The sequence below is a fragment of the Notamacropus eugenii genome, chromosome 2, assembly GCF_028372415.1.
Source record: "Notamacropus eugenii isolate mMacEug1 chromosome 2, mMacEug1.pri_v2, whole genome shotgun sequence".
In the NCBI taxonomy this organism is placed as follows: domain Eukaryota; kingdom Metazoa; phylum Chordata; class Mammalia; order Diprotodontia; family Macropodidae; genus Notamacropus; species Notamacropus eugenii.
The window spans coordinates 324018618-324037627 of record NC_092873.1 but is presented as its reverse complement, the minus strand read 5'-3'; the positions used below and the strand labels follow the sequence as shown (position 1 = coordinate 324037627).

At 39.9% G+C, this 19010-nt stretch overlaps 1 long non-coding RNA gene and 1 pseudogene across 1 annotated transcript in view; one reads left to right on the top strand and one right to left on the bottom strand.

The window, feature by feature from the left end:
- LOC140523973 (uncharacterized) overlaps positions 1–11122 on the bottom strand; it is a 32691-nt gene extending 21569 nt beyond the window's left edge. Inside the window, exons 1-2 of the long non-coding RNA XR_011973529.1 lie at positions 11028–11122; positions 10591–10707 (exon numbers count right to left, since the gene is read on the bottom strand). This is a non-coding gene — a long non-coding RNA (uncharacterized lncRNA). The remainder of the gene's footprint in view (positions 1–10590; positions 10708–11027) is intronic.
- LOC140523972 (ADP-ribosylation factor 1 pseudogene) lies at positions 7105–7408 on the top strand (annotated as a pseudogene).
- Positions 11123–19010: the final 7888 nt, after the last annotated feature.

The following is a 19010-nucleotide window of genomic DNA, read 5'->3' as shown; positions in this document are numbered from 1 at the left end:
TGCTGCCATCTACTCTGGTTACTAATGAGACATATGATGAATTTTCTGATTTTCAAAGTTGTAAAAAAAATTGACCTTGTAAAGTCCTAACCTGGGGTGTTCACTATACCCATTCACTTAAGATCAAGAAAGAATGATATACAAGAAATAGAAGAGAGGAATTATGTGTTCACAGTGTTGACCTGAAAACTTAATTTAAGAAAAGGCAACAGGCTGAATGCATACAGTTTATGATTTAATTAATTAATCAATTCTCTATTAAAGAAAACGGTAACATAATGCATTATGGAGCCAGAAATGTTCTGGCTACCCAGTGCAGAAATCTTCTGGCTTTTATACATTTTGCCGTGAGAAGGGAACTCTCCTAGTTGAACAAATCATAAATTCAGTGAGACAGGACAATTAACAAAGCAATGTTGGTCAGGCCTTGGGATTCCAGGCTGGATAAACATATGTCTCGTTGATAAGGAAATCCCACCACTAGTGAGTGGCAGGCTTCCTGCTCTAAACAGATAACTGACATAGGAAAGGGTAAACAAAGTTCAGTAGAAATTACGACCTAAGATGTCTATATTTTCTTTACCATTAACATGCCATAACATAGTATATGTCTACAAATATTAAGATATGGAAAATGTCCCATTATTCAAGATAGTGTCTTAGGTTAAAGGTCTCTTAAGGAATGTAGAGTCAGCCTTGGCTGGCTTTGTTGACATAGGAAGAGGCACCCTCTGAGTTTGCTTCAGAGAGAACAAAGAGATTATTCCAAAATTTTATATTAAACATTATCAACAGATACATGGTGGTTGGGTGGTAGGGAAGAATTAACAGCTCCTCCCCCACCTGAAGGTCTGCAGTTCTTGCCTCCCTTGCCACTGGGCAAGAAAGAACAAGTTTATCTGTTTGAACCTTTTATTCATTACATACTCAGTTCAGGTTTGGCAGCTAATTAAGATGCTTTTGTCACCACGCAGTAAGTCAATAGGAAAGAGTTAGAGGATGCTTGTGCATGCTCTGAAGCAGACAGGAAAAGGACCTCTGCAACATTCATTTTCAGAAGTCAGCTCACGAAGCCTCCACTAAATTGGCAGTGGCCACAGAATATTATACATGATCTAAAGCTGTGAAGGCTAGTCCATTCAATATTTGTCTAACAATTAAAACTGCTAACTGAGTGGGCTAAATGGGCCCACTAGATTAGAGCAATGCATCCTCCAAAAAAAAAGGCGGCTATCAGCTCTGGACCCACAAGCACAGTGGGCTGGATTCAGTCCTAGAGAAGCCTAGACATCTAGAAGGTGAGACCCTTTTCATTCCACTTTGAGAAGGCTTTAGGCATAAGATAAAATCTAAAGTCTTTTCAAATGAAAAAAGTCTTTTCAAATGGGAGAATAGAAAGGTACACAATATGCAATGGAAATAGGGTCTGAGGTAGGCATTTATTTCTTAAACAAAAGAAGTGTTTCATATAAATGGCTCTGGCAAGTATACATTGACTAGACTTAAGCAATCAGAAATTTATAACTTATAATGACTGATATACTCTAGAGAAGAGAAGACTTAAAGCCATCAGAACATAAGCATCTGGCATGACTGTGGAATAGACACTTTCCATTTCTCCTTGGTTCTACCTTCTTCTAATAATTCCCTCTAGATTCACATATTCTGGCATGCTAGGCTAGGACTTGGGCTCCTCCTCTTGTTGGTGGCTGTCTTCTCTGACGCAGAAACTCCCCTTGCTGCCAGTCACCTCTCACTGATGGAGTTCTCTTGATCTCATAATGATGCCTCAAGACTGGATAGATCTCTCAGGATTGCTATCTTGTCACCTATGATCTGGCATACACACCAAAAGGCAGCTAAAGGCGTAGCCTCAAGTTTGCCTGGTTGAGTCCCCTGCTCTAGCTATATCATGAGCGTGGTCGCTGTGTTGCCAAGGTAAGGGAAGATGTGTACAGCATTCCTTGCCCTTCTGAGGATGGATTGAAATAGTGCAGACACATGGGGAAGGGAGGGTCACTTCCTTTTAAAAATTCATTGTATCAGTGGTTATTCTTGCTCCCTGGCCAATGAGGGAATTGCTTTGTAATAGCGAACCACAAACCTTTCAGTGATGAGTTCCATTTCTCCCAAAGTTCCCAGAAGTTTCCAATGGAGATCCAGCACACATTTCCTGGGATTGCCCCTAAAGGTCAATTCAAACCCCACTTCATATACATATGAAAATGTTTATATTGATGTTTGTCAAGTTCACAATTAAAAAAATAATTTTTTCAAAAAAATTTAATTATAGACATCTAGCAGAAGAAACAAAAATCACATGGGAATAAAATGAGCTAGATATAATCCCTGTCATCTTGTCTGGATGTCTTATCTCATTTTATCATCTTATTGGAATCATCTCAAAGTTGTACAGAAGAAGTTTACATATAAATAACTTTTATTCAATTACAAAAAAGCTCTTATTTCATCAACTTGTATAATGGTCCACAGAATATTAAATATAAGAAAAATTAAAAGAATTACGACTTGTTCTGGGATCATTTCTATTTCAACTCCAAAGAAAGATGAGAACGAGATCATGACAAAAATGTCATCATCGTGTTATTACAATTTATGATAAAAAAAGTTACAATTAGAAATGTTTCTGATAAGTAGACGTAACTTCACAAAGCAACAGGAAAGGCTGGCAATTAAGTATATGCTCCTAGATTTGTTGGATATAACCGAAAGTGGTTTACCTTCAGGTAAAGGTGGAGACACCTTCATAGATGGAACCAATAAAACAGTTAAATTCTAAGAGGCAACTAGATGGCGCAGAGGTTAGAGTAGCACAATGGACCTGGAGTCAGGAAGACTCATCTTTATGAGGTCGATTCTGGCCTCAGACACTTATTAGCTGTGTGACCCTAGGCAAGTCATTTAACCCTATGTGCCTCAGTTTCTTCATCTGAGCAGGAAATGGCAAACTACTCCAGTATCTTTGCCAAGAAAACCCTAAACGGACTCACAAAGAGTTGGACATGAGTAAACAACAACAAAAAGATCCAAAAGTAGATTCAAAAGATCCTCCATGACCCATGACTGGGTCAACAGATGAACGGGATTTATCAGGGCCGTTCACCCCGAGCCGACAGGTTTATCTGACCAACAGGGCCTGTTGACCCTGAAGGAGCTCGCTGTGAGTAACGATGAGGCGGGAGGCAAAGATGTAAGGCAACTCCGTTTATTCAAACTAGCTCAGGCACTTATATAGTATCATGTACGCCTTAGTTACGTAAGCAGCACAAGCAAGATTAAACTAGTTTTTTAAACAGGTTTTGCTACTGCTTTCCAGCCACATTTCAGGAAGTATCTGGTGGTGAACAGGAGTGGAACCCTTCCTCCCAGCACCATCTTGTTCATGCCTTACCAATCTCCCCTCAGATTACCTGAGCCGTGATTGGTGTACGCCGTCCAAGAGAGCTGAGGGTTGGCAATTCCCTTACAAACAGACTGGTTTATACAATAGCAATTCAGGCTCAGACCATTGTCGTAAGAAATAATGGAAAAATTATTCTTAATGAGTCTGGATACATTATCCATGCAGATTATACCATGAAACAATAGAAACTGGGCTAAAATTGAACAACTACAAAATACATAGCAAGACTTAGTCTTGTAACCAAAATTAGGCATCATAGGTTCAGTCTCTTTAATAAATTAACAGACAGTAAATCCCTTGTTGCAAATGAGAATCTCAAAATCTACTTGAGGATTCAACAAATACATTGCAAATAGTATGACAGATAAAACTGTTGTTTATACGCACCCAGACAATAGAAATCATAAAAAGTTAAAACAATATTTTTAATAGAGGTTGACACACTGAATATCATAATCTCTAAATAACACAGGATGAAAAATGTTCAAAATATGGAGACCTAGTGATAGAAATCAAAACTGTGGGAACACATAGGAGATATGTATCCCTTCATCCTTTCTGATCTTGGAACTGTCCTGAAGATTCTTCTTTCAGTAATCTTACAGAATATGAAATTACGGTCCAATATTTTTATTCAGTTGCAAAATGTAGTTATTTCATCCACCTGGGCAGTCATCCATAAAACATTAAATATAAAAGAATAATAATAAGGTAAGAACTTGTTGCAGAACAATTTCTATCTGAATGTCAATGAGAAGAATAAGAGAAAAATAGTTAAAGAGCATTTATTAAACATTTACTATGTGCCAGGTACTACGCTAAGCACTGGGGACACAAAGAAAGGGGAAAAAAATGGTTTCTGCTCTTAAGCAACTCACATTTTAAAAGGAGGCAACATGTAACTTTGTGTGTGTGTGTGTGTGTGTGTGTGTGTGTATACACAGATGTGGATGTGAATGTGTGTAGAATATCTATGTAATATCAGTATCTATCTATCTATCATCTATCTATCTATCTGTCTGTCTGTCTGTCTGTCTACCTGTCTATCTATAGAGTGTTGTTGTTGTGTTTGTCCTTCATTCTCGAAGAGGACCATGACATCAAGATGATGACATAACTTGCAGTTGACTTTGATTTGAGTGAGGGAGGGGTGTACAAGGTCACCAATCTCACTTTCTTCTCCTGAGCCATCTGGGTCCAGTGTTCAGGACTGGAGATGGCCCAGGAAGCAATGTGGGACCCTGGCCATTTTAGGCTAAGGTCTTATCAGATTCTCACTTTGAGTGAGATACACCCATTCAATGAATAGGCTTCTTTCAGTAGTTACTCGAGGGATGGACCCTTTAATCAAAAAGAAAAATCAAACTGGTAGGGGAAGACCCTCTGGATTCTTGGGTATAACAGAAACAGTTACTATTTAGTATTTACATTCACTCTGTGCTAGGTGGGTGGGGACTCGTCCAGTTTATGAGCTCCAGAGTGAATTGGGCTTAAGGCTTGGTCTTTGAGCAAGAAATCCATCCAGTAAAACCAAAGGGAAAAAGGCAGTTTTTGGCCATGAAAGTGTACTTTCCCCTGGGTAGAGCACCCTAGGCAAGGATGCAGGGGAGGGGAGGGTACAGGAGAGGAAGGGAGGGGAGGAGCTACTACTCACTCACAGGTGTGTTTGTCCTTCCTTCTAGAAGAGGACCATGATAGCAGGAAGATGATGCCATGACTTGCAAATGGACTGGATTTAAGTGAGGGATGATTGGGCAAAGTCACCAGCCTCACTTTCTCCTTTGAAGCCATCTGGGTCCAGTGGCAAGATATAAATTAGGATGGCTGGAGATGGCTCCCTGCAGAGGTAGGACAATCTCTAAGGGAAGGCACTGGGAGAATAGCAAAGGAGACCGTAAAAAGCTTTCTACAGAAAGTAAAATTTTACTTGAATCTTGAAGGAAGCCAGGGAAGTCAGAAGATGGAGGTGATGAGGTGCTGAAGGAAAGCATTCCAAGTATGGGGAATAACGTTTGCAAAAGTACAAGGTTGGGAAAAGGAGGGCATAGGTGGATTGTGGGCTGTATAGAAGGGAGTAAAGGAGGGAGAAGACTGGAAAGGTAAGAAATAGTCAGGTTGGAAAGGTCTTTAAAGACCAGAGGACTTTCTATTTATTTGATTCCAGAATAGGAAACCCCTGGAGTTTACTGAGTAGGAGTGGTTGCTGTGATTATTGTTTTAGTTGTCATTCATCCTGTGTTCTTGAAGAAGACCAATGACATCATGAGGGGGATATCTTGACTTACAAGTGAATTGGATTGAAGTGAGACAAAGCTGTGCAGAGTCATCAGCCTCACTCTCTCCTCCAGAGTCATTGGAATCTGGGCAAGACAAAACTCATGATGACTGGTAATGGCCCACGATACAGTGAGGGACCTTGGCCTTTTTAAGCTAAGGTCTTTCAGTAGGGGTGGTGGTAATATGGGTCAGACCTGTATTTTAAGGAAATTGCTTTGGCAACTAAGTGGAAGATGGAGGATATCTTAGAGTGGGAAGAGGCCTGAGGTAGGGAGGGCAACTAGGAATAGTGCAATAGTCCAGGCATGAGACAATGAGGCCTTTGCACCAAAGCAGGGAAGAGAAGGGAACATATAAGGAAAATGTGGTAGAAGCAAAAATGACAAGATTTGACCATAGATTGAATATGTGGGGTGAGAGTGGGTTGAGGATGACATGAAAATTGTGAGCCTAAGTGATTGGGACTGTAATGCCCTAAAGGGGTGGAGAATCTGTGGCCTAGAGATCACATGTGGCCCTCTAGGTTCTTGGGTGCCACCTTTTGACTGAGTCCAAGCTTTATAGAACAAATCCTTTTATTAAGGGGATTTGTTCTGATAAGTTTGGATCTGGTCAAAGAGATGCACTTGAGGACTTAGAGGGCTGCATGTGGCCTTAAGATCACAGCTTCCCCACCCCAGTAACTAAACGGTAATGGAGAAGTTGAGAAGAGGAAAGGGTTTGGGGGAAAAGGTATATTTATATAACTTTAAAGTTTGCAAAGTTCTTAATATATATTATCTCATTTCCATCTAACAACTACCTTGAGAAGTAAGTTCTAAAGGTATTGTTATCCCCATTTTACAGATGAGTACACTGATGTTTAGTATATTTAAGTGATTTGTCCATGTTCACAAGCATAGTAATTTTTAGTCATTCAGTCAATTAGCATTTATTAAGTAACTAATGTATGCTAGGAGAGAGGAGGGGGAAATAGTCCCTGCCCTCACAGTCTAATGGAAGGGACAGTGTATACACAACTATGTACAAAAAAGCTATATACAGGAGAAGTTGGAAATAATCAACAAAGAGGAAGGTAGAATGAGAGAATTTGGGAAAGGCTCCTTGGAGAAGGCGAGACTTTAGCTGGGACTTGAAGGTAGAGATGAGGAGAAAGAACATTCCAGGCATGGGGGACAACGGGTAAAAAATGTCGTATTAAAGGAACAACAAGGAGCTCAGCATCATTATATCACAGAGTATGTTAAGAAGGGAAGAATAAGGTCACTGACATGGCTGACATCCAGAGCCACCACCTTACGTGAGCGAAATCAAAGCTACTCCTGGGTGAGGAGGTTGGAAGTCCAAGGCTCGGGAGCCAGGGGATTCCTTTTGCTTGCAATTCAACACTTGACATCTGGAACATGGGGAATATATTTGCTAACCTCTTCAAGGGGCTCTTTGGCCAAAAAAAAAAAAAAGAAATGCAGATTCTAATGACTGTTCTGGATGCTGCATACTGGACAACTATTTTGTACAAACTGAAGCTGGGTGAAACTACTATCCCCATTATAGGTTTCAATGTAGAAACTGTAGCATATAAAAACATTAGCTTCAGGATGTGGGATGTAGGTGGTCAGGACAAGATCTGACCCCTGTGGTGCCACTACTTTCAGAGCACAAGGACTGATTTCTGTGGCTGACAGTAATAACAGAGAATGAATGAATGGGGCCCCCAAGAAGAAATGTTGAGAATGTTGGCAGAGGATGAGCTTAGAGATGTCGGCTTATTAGTGTTTGCTACCAAACAAGATCTTGCTAATGCCATGAATGCAGCTGAAATCACAGATAAACTTGAACTACATTCTCTTCCTCACAGAAACTGGTACATCCAAGCCATCTCTGCTACTCATGGTAATGGGCTCTATGAAGCCCAGGACTGGATGTCCAGTCAGCTCTAAAACCAAAAATGAAGCAACAAAAGTTCTTCCTCCCTCTTCCCTTCGCTTCTTCCTATTCTCTCCTATTTGTCTTTTGCTTTACTCTTGTTTGTTAGCAAACACTAATAAGACAGCATCTCTAAACTATTTTTTTTCCTATCCCTTGTCACAGTATGTATTATACCATGCTGTAACTGTGGCAAATACAGATCTGAAAGCAGGTTTCTTATTTAATGTAAATAGTTTTCATTTCCAATGGGGCAGTTTCTGGCCCTCCTATGTAATATTATTCAGATTTTTCTATTGTAAAAAAAAAAATCAACTCACCAATTAGTTCTGGGAATGGTTTTTGAGTATATTGACACTTGGGTTACTGGGGGTTAATGGGCAGCAACACAGTCAAATGCTACTCCTACTGGCCTGTGAGATCTGTATCAAGATCCATTTCAGTGGCTGATTTTTCACATGAACTCGGTGTATTTTTTTAAAATAGTAAAAAAAAAAAAAAATCAAAAGACAAGTAAAACACTTGAACACATAGAACAGAAAAATATGCTTAGAGTAGATTTTACAGTAACAACTTGAATATCAGATCATCATAATTGTCTGCAGTTTCTCTTTTGAAAGGAAAACAAAAATCAAACAAGTGATGGGTTTTTCATAGTTAAAATAGAAATCCATGGAATGCTATGTCTTTGGATCTTTATGTACTTCACAGAGTTTGTGCTTGTATTTGTGCTTACATGGATATTTATTAGAAAAAAAGCTTTGAGGTTGTGGTTCAGAGCAGACTGCACATTGAGAACATTAGATCTTCAATCACGAACGGTATATAACTAGATTCCCCACCCCCACCCCCAGTTCAGGTGAAGCTCCCATTAGTTCTCCATTGCACTTGAATAACTCTTAGGAAGGGCACAATGATGGCTGGTTATAAACATTGAGAAGAGCTTTCTGACATAACTGGATAACAAAAAAACAGCCTTTTAATTTGGTGAAGTGTGTGGTGTTTCTGTTTGAAACCTCTCCACAGTAAGAACAGCCTACATTAGCCCCAAAGCTTGGCTGGGGCTTGGATATTTCAAAAACACAGTCAAAAACACCAGGCATTTCTCTATGGTGTCTAGATTTTGAAAGAAAATAGATTGAGCATGAGACCTTGGGGAGTCATTCCATTCTAGAAGTATTTGGTCTGATTTTGGACCAATCCCCCTATCTGTATATGTATGGAATGTCCTTTACTACCCCCTCATTACTACGGGGGTCAGATTTGCCATCCGGAGAAAAAGAAAGATCTTTACTTCTTTTTCCCTTTTGTATTTTGATAAACACTGAAGAAACTGGAGCTGTTAAACTTTATCTCAGGAAAAACTCAGAAATGGTTTGTTTGGTCTTGTGGAAACTTATTGCTTTCAACACACAGTTAGTAATTGATTGCTTTGTATCCTTGTTTTCAGTTTTCATCTTGATAAACAAGCTCTGTAATTAAAACTATTAGAATAAAATCTCTGACCTATTAAAAAAAAAAAAGAATGGAAGAAGAAGAGTTTGGAAGAGAGTAAGGTATAAGAAAGGAAGAAAGGGCCAAGGTAGAAAGGGCAGGATTTCAGAGGCAGGATTCCCATTATACTTTCCTACCCATGTATAAAAGGAAGGTAAGGATCTTCTATGATCCTCCTTTAGATGAGGAAACTGAAGCCCAGAGACACAAAATAACTTCTTCAAAATAATATAGTTAGTTTGTGGCAGAGACTCCTGGCTCAGGGCTTTTTGTCTCCACTTGACAGCTGAATAAAGCACAGTATTAACTGGTTCACCATGAGGTAGAGAATGTACTAATCTCCAATGCCAAATCATAACTATTAATCATGCTTCCAGCTGGACTAAAGTATGACCTCTATAAATGAGAGAAATCCACTACAGTTAGATTTGAGAAACAAGGAGCTAGTCACATTCACATGGGTATTGAGGTATTTGATGAATGAGGTTAAGCGGTATCTCAAAATGTTCTTTCATTCACTCAGCAAACATTTGGGTAGCTACTTTGTACTACAAAGCTGTTTAGACCAGCAGATCCCTGCCTTCAAGGGGCTAATAATCTATATACTCATATATCTATTCCGGAGAGAAACATCTAGATCAAAACCCTGACCATATAGGCAAGGGGGAAGGGAATAAGTATTTAAGTGCTTGCTATATACCAAGCACTATACTAAGTGCTTTACAAATATCTCGTTTAATCCTTACAACAATCCTGTGAGGTAGGTGCTATTATTATTCCCATTTTACAGTGGAGAAAACTGAGGCAGATAGAAGTTAAGTGACTTGCCTAGGGTCTCATAGTTAGGAAGTGTCTGAAGCCATATTTGAGGGTTGGGTTTTTTTAGGCAATGGGGTTAAGTGACTTGCCCAGGGTAGCACAGCTAGTAAGTATCTAAAATCAAGTTTGAACTCAAGTCCTCCTGACTCCAAGGCCAGTGCTTTACCCACTTCACCACCTAGCTGCCCCCTGAAGCCATATTTAAACAAAAATCTTCCTGCCTCCAGGCCCTCTATCCACTGTTCCACTTAGCTGCCTAGATCCCATCAGTGGTCACAAGCTGGACAGCACTGTGGAATCGACTTAGCATCCAACTTAGAATCAGGAAAATCTGTGTTCAGATCTCATCTCCAATGCTTACTTTTCTAAGAGGTCATGGGCAAGTCATCTAGCCTCTGTGAGCATGAGTTTTCTCATCTATAAAATAAGAATGCCTAAAGCACCAACCTTGAAAGGGTCAGCGTAAGGTTCAAATGAGACAATCTATGTAAAATGTTTTATAAATCTTAAAGCCTGTATAAATGTCTATTGTTATTATCTTATTACTATTATTAGGGAGGGAATGCAATAATTGGCATGACAGGGTTGATTAAGCCTTTATTGGAAAGGAGGGGGAGAAAACTAATCTAATCTCCCTTTCCCTTACTAACCTGTCCAGAAATCCAGCTGTGTTGTCATGACAACTCCCAACAGGCTCAAACTGACTTCATAGCACCACAATTAGTACAGACAGGAAGAGGTTGAACTCAGTAATATGGAACCCAGACCTAGGAAGGGGAGAAGTCAGAGCTCCACTGCAGCCTAAGCACAATAAAAAACCACAGACTGACACCAAACATGGTTCAAGTTGTCCAGAAAGCTATGGTACACAAAACATCAGAGAATTTTGTTATATTGTGGATAACCTCGTATTTGGAAAACGCTGGCTTGGCCCATTCTGTTTCATTACTGATTCTCCTCGCTCTCTGTCTTAGTCATTTTCTAGAAGGACTGGATTACTCCCCGCCCCCTATGCCCTCCCTCACCTCCACCCACTCCCCCACCCCCCCCACCCCCACACTACTCCACTCCCACTGCTGATTCCTACCTGAAGTCTTAATCTTGTGCAGAGAGGAGACAACTGAGCTGGTTGCCATGGGGACACCAAGGCTATCACATAATACACAGAATGTTTTATGGCATATGGAGAATGAGCTGGGCAACTCCAGAGAAACAATGAGCCCCAGCTTCTGCTGGCACATCCCCTGGCAGAAAATCAATTTAGGATATGGGGAGATTTGGGGAGGTTGGACCAAAAGCTAAAGAGAAACAAATGTTTTCAAATGGGTTTCCATGGAGTAGAGGAAAGGAAGTCGTGGTCCACTGCAATACATCACCAACTGCCCCTGCTCTTTTGTTTTTGTTGTTGTTCTTGGCAGAAGCTTGGGGGGTGGGGGTGGGGACACCCAGAAAAAGAGAGATCTGAGATACAGCGGGGAGTAAGGGATTTTAAAATAGTCACAGTGTTAATTTACTTTGATGCATCTGTAATGGGGCAACTTTTAAGCATCTTTTTTTAACTTAAGCATCTTTTATTTTCTCTTCCTCTCTCTCTCTCTATGTGACACACACACACACACACATACACACACACACACACACACACACACACACACACACACCACAGCTAAGCCAGGCACTTGGGTTTAGAACTATGAGTCAGGAAGGTAGCATGTGAAAGAGTGAAGGAGGCGTGGGACCTGAAGACACCCCTCACTTGCACACTCACACAGAGAGCTGTCATCACAGTCTTATGTTCATTCAGTGAAATGTACCCAAAGCAGGCTGAGAGGAGGAGGAAAAATGGAAGAGGAAGAAGAGGGGAAAGAGGATAGAAGGGGATTATTGGGGTTTGGACAGGAAGGAAAGAGTGGTACCCTTAAAAGGCAAAAAAAGTCATTATATCTTAGGATAGGCTCATTTCAATTCCAGGAAAAATAATAATGATAGGTCATATTCATATAGAGATTTTAAGGTTTGCAAAGTGCACTACATGTTATCTCATTTGATTTAAACAGTCCTTTGAGATGGGAACTATTTACTATCCCTATTTTACAGATGAGAAAGCTGAACACAGCGCAGTGGGAGAAACACACTGGGTTTGAAGAAAGAGGACCCAGGTCAAAATCCTAGTTTTACATCTTATTCGCTGTGTAACCTAGAGCAAAATACTTCATCTACTGGGACCTCAGTTGCTCCTACATGAGATGGGGATGTTGGACTGGGTGACTTTGAAAGGGTGTGTCCTATTAATACTTCAACAAAGTTAAAGTTCTTGGGGGTCAAAGACAGAAACAATGAAAGATAAAGATGAGGCCCTTTAAAGTCTAGACTAAGCATTTCGTACCTTGAAAGAGGTATGAGACTTTGAATATCTCAATGCATCTGAAAAGGTCAGAAAAGAAAATGAACCCCACCACAGCCCAGAGTACCTTAACATCTTTGATCCCAGTCAAAATAAATATGTGAGATATAACTATGGTTACCATAAGTAAGCATGGGATCCCTCAGTGAGGGAACCAGAAAGAATTTTTGAAAAGGAGAAGCCATATCTGTTGAATCCCTATCTGCCTGGGAATGGGACAAAGCCTTGAGCCAAGATCCTGAGTTCTCAGAGGAGAGTCTTCTGCCAATCCTAGGCTAAGGGTTTTTGCCTTTTCTGAAAGAATACGATAGCACTCCCTATATGTGTGTGTTCGTCCTTCGTTGCCAGAGAAGACCATGCCATCAGAGAAATAATGACATGACTTGCACTTGACTTTGCTTTGAGTGAAGGAGGGCTGTGCAGGTCACCAGCCTTACTTCTCCTCTAGAGACATCTGAATCGAGTGACCAGATAGTCATCAGGATGACTGGAGATGACCCAGGATGAGGCAATTGGGGTTAAGTGACTTGCCCAAGGTCACATAGCTAGTGAGTGTCAAGTGTCTTCTCCTCTAGAGACATCTGAATCAAGTGACCAGATAGTCATCAGGATGACTGGAGATGACCCAGGATGAGGCAATTGGGGCTAAGTGACTTGCCCAAGGTCACATAGCTAGTGAGTGTCAAGTGTCTGAGGTGAGATTTGAACTCAGGTCCTCCTGACTCCTGCACTGGTGCTCTATCCACTGCACCACCTAGCTTCCCCACATGAAGGAGTACATTTGTAAGTGATGGCAAGATGAAGGATATGACCATCTTTGGGAGTGGCTGAGGTGGGATGCAGGAATAGCTCATGGGAGGTGAGTTGAGGAACTGAGCAGTTAGGATATTTGAGGGAGAATCAATATGTATGATGAAGTTCCCTGGTGTGAGGGCAGGACTTGGAGAGAAAGAGAAAAATTGCAAATTAGGCATCAAACTCATTGAGAAAGGAAGAATGACTGGGGTTGGGTTTGAGGGGGTATCTGTAAACAATAGCTACCAGGATTTTGACTGAGTGATAGATATGAGTAGCACGAACTTTACAGGAAGAGAGGCTACTGAGTGAAGGAGGGAGAGAAATGAGAAGTGACAATGCAGAGAGAGGAGTAATCCCACCTTGACCAGTGAGTCAAGGAGAATGAGTAAAGATGCAGTTAGTACTAGAAAGGATGGCTAGGGAGGCTGTGTCATTATGGGGAAGCCAGGTTTCAGTATGAACTAGCAGATGGAATGAAACATGATAGCACAGAAAGAGCACAATAGCACCCAGCACAGTCAGAGACTGGAGGTGGTGGATACTGTGGCTTCCCCCTGAGGAGTAAGCCAGGGAGTTCAGCAAAGTGACCTGTCCACCAGAGACCTTGACCCCTGTGAAAAGCCAACCCAGTAGCCAAGTAACTTGCTGGTCCACCAGCCAGCCATCCCAGCAGCATCTGTGGCTGTGAGGAGCTGTCTTTTGGCCAAAAAAACAGCTCAGTCTAGGGGATTGACCACAGTAGAGATTCCATGCCTTCTCTGTAATGAGACAGCCCAACTCAGATACCTGCCCATATGAAACTCCATGCCCTATATGGAACCAGTCCAGCTTAGTGACTCATCCATCACTAACACCATGCTTCACAATGAACTTTGTAAGAAAAGACAACAAGGCTGTCTAATTACAAAGTTGTGAGTTGCCTGGGCTCCTCATCACCATTGTATTTTACATTTGTGCCCACTTAACCTCACTGTGTGTGTATTCCTAGGAGAGTGCACTTCAGGTGAGGGTGAGGGATTTGGAGGGTGGGAAGCAGGAATGTTTACTGTTCTTACTATACCATTTGAGTAAATGCCTTCCCTGAGTTTATTGGGCAGCTAGTTGGCTCAGTGGATAGAGCACTGGACTTGAAATCAAGAAGATTCATCTTCATTTTTAAATCCAACCTTAGACATTTACTTGCTGTGTGACTCTGGGAAAGTCACTTAACCCTGTTTCCTTATACATAAAAATGAGCTGGAAAAGCAAATATCAAACCACTCCAGTATCTCTGCCAAGAAAACTCTGAATGGACTAGCAAAAAAACCAGACACAACTGAAACGATTTAACAATAAAAACAAATTTATTTGAAGAGAGTTAATGGGAGATACACTCATGGGGGTTCACAAGCTGCACAGTGTCAGGAGAAAACCCAGTCACAGGAATGCCCCTATAACCTGAGGCAGCAGTTTCTGTATTAGTCTTGCTTAGGGCACCAATTTGAATTAGGGCCATTGCTTTGGGTTTGCAGGACTCTTGTTAAAATGAAAGGAACTGATCAAGTTTTTCTATCCATTTTAACACTTGCATTAAGCAACAAATGCCTCTCCAAATGAATAATTCTCTGGTAAATCATGTCTACACTAGCAAGGGGAAAAAATAGCCCCCACACAAAAACATACAAATGAAATTTATCGAAGGTCAATGAGGATATGACAAATCTCTAAATCTAGAAGTAGCACAACTCATTTTGTTTTTAAAATATCATTTTATTTCTCCCCAACTGTATGTAAAAACAATTTTTTAATATTCATTGTTAAAAATTTTGAGTTCCAAATTCTTTCCCTCTCCTCGCCTCAAGATGGTAAAAATTTGATATAGGTTATACATGTGGAATCATGCAAAAACATTTCCATATTAGTCACATTGTGAAAGAAGACACAGACCAAAAAAACCCCCACAAAAAATAAAGTGAAAAATAGTATACTTCAATCTACATTCAGCCTGCATCAGTTCTTTCTCTGGCCGTGGATAGCATTTTTTATCATGAGTCCTTTGGAATCGTCTTGAATCATTGTATTGAAGAGAATAGCTAAATCATTCACACTGGATCATCATAGATGTTTGCTGTTACTGTGTACAACATTTCTCAGTTCTGCTCAGTTCACTTTGCTAATATCAGTTCGTATAAGTATTTTCAAGTTTTTATGAGAGCATCCTGCCCATCATTTTTAATAGCACAATAATATTCCATTACAATCATATACCACAACTTGTTCAGCCATCCTCCAGTTGATGGGGTTCCCTCAGCTTCCAATTCTTTGCCACCAAAAAAACAGCTGTTATAAATATTTTTGCACAAATAGGTCTCTTCCCCCCCCCCCCAACACACACCTTTTTAAATCCTTTTGGGATACAGACCTAATAATGGTATTACTAGATCAAAGAGTATGCACAGTCTTCTAGCCCTTTGGCCACAGCACCAAATTACTCTCCAGAATGGTTGGATCAGTTCACAACTCCACTCACAACAATGCATTAGTGTCCCAATTTTCCTGTATCTCCAACTTTTATCATTTTCCTTTTCTGTTATATTAGCCAATCTGTTAAATGTGAGGTGATACCTCAGATTTTAATTTGCGTTTCTCTAATCAGTAGTGATTTAGAGCATTTTTTCATAAGACTATTGATACCTTTGATTTATTCATCTGAAAACTGCCTATTCATGTCTTCTCACCATTTATCAATTGGGGAATAACTTGTATTCTTACCAATTTTACTCAGTTCTCTGTATATTTGAGAAATGAGGCCTTTACTGTGACACTTCTTATAAAATTCTCCCCCACTCTGTTTTCTGCTTTCCTTCTAATCTTGGTTGTATTGGGTTTGTTTGCATAAAACCTTTTTAATATAATCAAAATTATCCATTTTGCCTACTGTAATGCTCTCTGTCTCTTGTTTGGTCCTAAGTTCTTCCTTTATCTGTAGATCTGACAGGTAAACTATTCCTATTCTCCTCATTTGCTTATGGTGTCATATTTTATGTCTAAATCATGCACCCATTTTGACCTTATCTTGATATATGGTATAAGATATTGGCCTATTCCTAATTTCTGTCATATGGTTTTCTGTTTTCTCAACACTTTTTGTCAGTGAGTTCTTGTCTCAAAAGTTTGGATTTTTGAGTTTAACACTAGATTACTAGGAACATTTATTACTGAGTATTTCATAACTAATCTGTTTCACTGATCCACCACTTAATTTCTTAGCCAGTATCAATTTTGATAATTACCACTTTATAAGACAGTTTGAGGTCTAGCACAGCTAAGCCACCTTCACATTATTTTTGTGCTAATTCCCTTGATACACTTGACTTTTTATTCTTAAGATGAATTTTGTTATTATTTTTTCTACCTATATAAAATAATCCTTTGATGATTTGATTCATATGGTACTGAAAAGGTAAATTAATTTAAGTGGAACTGTTATTTTTTATATTGGCTCAACCTCCCCATAAGCAATTAATATTTTTCCATTGGTTAGATTTGACTTTATTTGTATGAAAAGTGTTTTGTAATTGTGTTCATATAGTTCCTGGGTTGGTCTGGGCAAGTAGACTCCCAAGTATTTTATGTTGTCTCCAGCTATTTTAAATGCAATTTCTCCTTCTATCTCTTGCTTCTGGACTTTGTTAGTAATATGTAGAAATGCTCATGATTTATGTGAGTTCATTTTATAGCCTGCAATTTTAGTAGAGTTGTTAATTATTTTCAACTACTTTTTTTAGTTGATTCTCTAGGATTCTCTATGAATACCATCATACCATCAGTAAAGTGATAGCTTCCTTTCTTCATTGCCTATTCTAATTCTTTCCATTTCTTTTTTTCTCTTATTGCTATAGGTAGCATTTTTAGTATAATTTTGAATAATAATGGTAATAATCCTTTCTTCACCCATGATCTTGTTGCACAATTCATTTTCAGAGAGGCAGAATGAGAGGATGAGGAGGGGATGATAGTTCACTGAAATGAATTCCCGACTTACTCCTTTTGCAAAAGAAAAGTCCCATCTCTGACATCAGGCTGTGTGTTCCTCTAGGACAAAGATTGTGTTTTGCCTTTCTCTGTGTCCCCAGTGCTTGGTATATAGTAAGAGGTGCTTGGTAAGCAGACTTTGCTCACTTCCCAGAGTTTTTAGGGCAGTGATTGGTGAGGAAGCAAAATGTTACCTCTTATCTCTGCTCCCCCAGATCTATACTTTGGGATCTCTGAGCAACATAATTGATTGTGAAGGCAAAGTGGAGAAAAAGGGAAGGTAGGGGTAGGAGGTGGAGAGAAAGTCTGACTCATCCCATGTCTGACTTTGGGCCTGTTCTCATAGTGATAGAAGCTTGCTCTCATGGCCTTGGCTGAATTCTGAGAAACTCTCTTCTCATGGATGAGTCACCAGCTCATACAAAGAACAAAGCTGCCAAAGTTTGTTCATTGACTGAATTTCTGATTTGATTCAACCCTCCTGAATCTGTCTCTAAACCCTGATGCTTGCTATAGATATAGTGAAAAGGTTAACATCCATTCAGGGCTTTTGGTCAAGTAGTTCATATTCTAAGGTTTATTACATTGATGAGATGGGCCAGATGGTAAATTTCTCAGAGTTATGATAAACATCGTTCTGTAAATATGGTCACTGTGGTAGAAGCAATATCTATTAAGGAGAAGCAATGTCTATTAAGGTCTCTGCAATGTAGGTTAAGCTAGTCCTTTTCCTTAAAGGCAGAAAAGCTGTCTGTGAGATTGGTCTAGGGGGCTAAGCTTGTTGATGTAGAGTTAGGCCCTGCTGCATTGAATGGATTCATTTTATCTAACACCCTGCTCTATAAATTGGGCTATTTTTTCAGGGAAGTTGTGTGTGTGTGTGTGTGTGTGTGTGTGTGTGTGTGTGTGTGTGTGTGTGTGTGTATACACAAGATCTACAGAGCCGTTGTGCTGAACTCATTGTTGTATGCATGTGAAACCTGAACAGTCTACCAGTGTCATGCCAGAAAACTAAATCGTTTCCATTTGAATTGTCTTGGGAAGATTCTGAAGATCACCTGGCAAGACACTAAGGTCTTTTCTCCAGCTGAACTGCTAAATATTCAAATTCTACCACAGAGAGTGCAATTCCAATGAGCTGGCCATGTCGTTGGAATGCCAAAAGTACGTTTACCTAAAAGACTATTTTACAGAGAATTCACTTAAGGCAAGAGTTCATACAGAGGTCAGAAAAAGCGATACAAGGACACTCTCAAGGTCTCTCTGAAGAGCTATGTAATCAATTGCATGACATGGGAGATGCTACAAAGGACTGCCCAGCATGGCATACCCACATCAAAGAAGGCACTATGCTCTATGAGCAAAGTAGAATTGAAGTAGCTCCAAAGAAATGTTAAATGCATAAGATGTGTTCCTTGAGGATAAGAACTGTGTTTTGCCTTTCTTTGTATCCCAGTGCTTCGTACATAATAGGTGTTTGTTGAGCAGTCTTTGCTCACTTTCCAGAGTTTCTAGGGCAGTGATTGGTGAGGAAGGAAAGTGTTATCTGTTTCCTCTATTCCCCCAGACCTGTACTTTGGGATCTTTGAGCAACACATCCAACACACCCAGCCTTCTGAGCTCATATTGTTTTGATCAGCCATTGTGGGACACACTATACCTTGACCCCAACATAGTGATGTCATTTTTTCTCCTCTTCTAGAATGAAAAAACAACAACCAATCAACTATTCATACATTCATATATACAAAAACATGGAAAATAGTCAGTATGTATATATATGCATATATAATTTTTCTAAGACCTTTGCCATGTAGACTAACTACTTTTCAATATACACATACACAAATATAT